We start from the raw sequence: 1970 nt of genomic DNA, 5'->3' as shown, positions 1-1970 counted from the left end.
TTAGGTGCGAAACGTACGCGCTATGGTTGAGCTGGAGTGAGATCATTCGAGGAAAATATGATCGCTTTTAGCGTCACAAAGGATAAAGCCACACCTTGTCGGCGGTCGCTACAAAACAGCATTGCAATGTTTGGCCTAATATGCACATTGGGTAGTCATTTCTCTTGTTTCCTTAAAAAATGCGTGTTTCGTTCACCGATCATTTTTATTCTATATTACTGCTTCCCTACCTGCGGCTCTTTTCAATCATAACACCGCATCCAGCTTCCCTGATGCAATACCTTCGAACGTGGTGAATTTGCCAAAACAGATGAATAGAATCTGCATTTTCATTCTAACACGGAACAAAAATTTGTCAATCTCGATATGTTTGCAGTTTTGCTGAAATAAGTTTTCACTTTTTACTGTTTGAACCACTTAAAATAGTAGATTTAGCTCGGTTCATTACACAATCTTACCAGAAAGGTCCAATCTGCATACTGTTCAGCACTGTGAATCTCTTCTGTAGACCGCCAGGGCGGTCCTGGCCTAGTATCTATGCTTGCGATAGCGCTATACACACGCCGAGTATATAGGACCAACTCAGAAGAGAATAACTTGTGCGCAGTCAAATGTAAAAGGTCATATCCGAAGACGGCCCTGGAAGGACAGGCTTATGCTGGACTATGCAGGGTTTGGCTATGGCTTCGCTGTTACTTTGGAAGGTTTTGCCAAGGCCACTTTCAAGGTAAGAATGCTGGAAGATTTCTGGTCGCATTAAACTATTAATGTTGTGTTTTATCATTTAAACATAAATTTGCGAGAACGAAATGGCGCCTTTTCCTGATAACTGGGAGAACTAATTTTAAACAGAAAACGGATCTGGACGTTTTAACGTACAGCGCCTATGTGTTTGTGAGCAAATAAGAATACAAATGGGGGTTGCATGTGCATAGTTTAGAGGAGAGCAGGAAGAAGAGAGAGCTCGAAGGCATTGATCCACTCATAGACAAGTTTGTGCGACCATACTGAAATTACTGCAGAGGGTTTATACTGCTCTCAGTGAAACGTTTCTAGCTTCGGTGGTTTGCTCATTCCTTATGCGAGCACCACTTTTAGTGGACACAATGCAGCTCATAAGTCTCACACGCCAAAGGGCTAAAAGCTCTAAGATTTTAATACCCACCTGAGCTATTTATGCTCACAGTCGTACCTTGTTTTATTATTTTTAATCTTGGATTATGATCGCCTGGACATGTAATGGAGATAGATGTGTAATTGCTGTAGAGTTATAGAATGCGTGTTTGCTCTTCGCTTGTTGGGATTTTCTGAAACTGCAAATGAGCCACAAAATGTGCTCAAAGAAATACAAGCCGAGGCCACGAGCCTAAATGTACGATTAATCTTTGAACAAACAGCCCACCTAAGATCTCGGCCGACACCAGGTCGCAGACAGAAATAAACAGAAAATATATAAAGAATATTTTAAGAGTACTTGGTCCTATAAGTAAATGTGTAAAATATAACTATTCAACAATAAAAAGGAAATGCACATTCCTGTTGTGCACATTCCACTATATGGTAAGAAAAAGAGAGCAAAGCGATAAGTCGTACTTACCTCCTCTAAAGAGCATAGTCTCTTCCGGAAGCACCAAAATAAGTAAATGAACAGTTTAATCAGAGCGCTCAGTCCTGTTCTGGCATATTCATTTCCTGGCTCAATTTATGGCGAAACAGTGTAATCGGGCTTTCAATGCTCAGAGACGATGACAGATAAAGTGAAACTATTTTATAAAAACGTAATAATGTAATGTTTCCGCTCATCACCGGGTGCGCACTTGTCCAAATGTCGTGGTTGTTTCTTGTTTATATAGAGGCATTTATGTCTAGAATCTCCCCTTCCCGCTTTGTAAGTTTTCATAGTTATACGCAAACGACAATATTATGGTTGGTCAGCCCATCAATGTGCATTCACGTTTCTTCAGGCGTTC

The sequence above is a fragment of the Amblyomma maculatum genome, chromosome 10 (assembly GCF_055883805.1).
Source record: "Amblyomma maculatum isolate TAMU_Amacu chromosome 10, ASM5588380v1, whole genome shotgun sequence".
In the NCBI taxonomy this organism is placed as follows: domain Eukaryota; kingdom Metazoa; phylum Arthropoda; class Arachnida; order Ixodida; family Ixodidae; genus Amblyomma; species Amblyomma maculatum.
The sequence above is the reverse complement of the archived record's forward strand: the minus strand, read 5'-3'. Positions refer to the sequence as shown.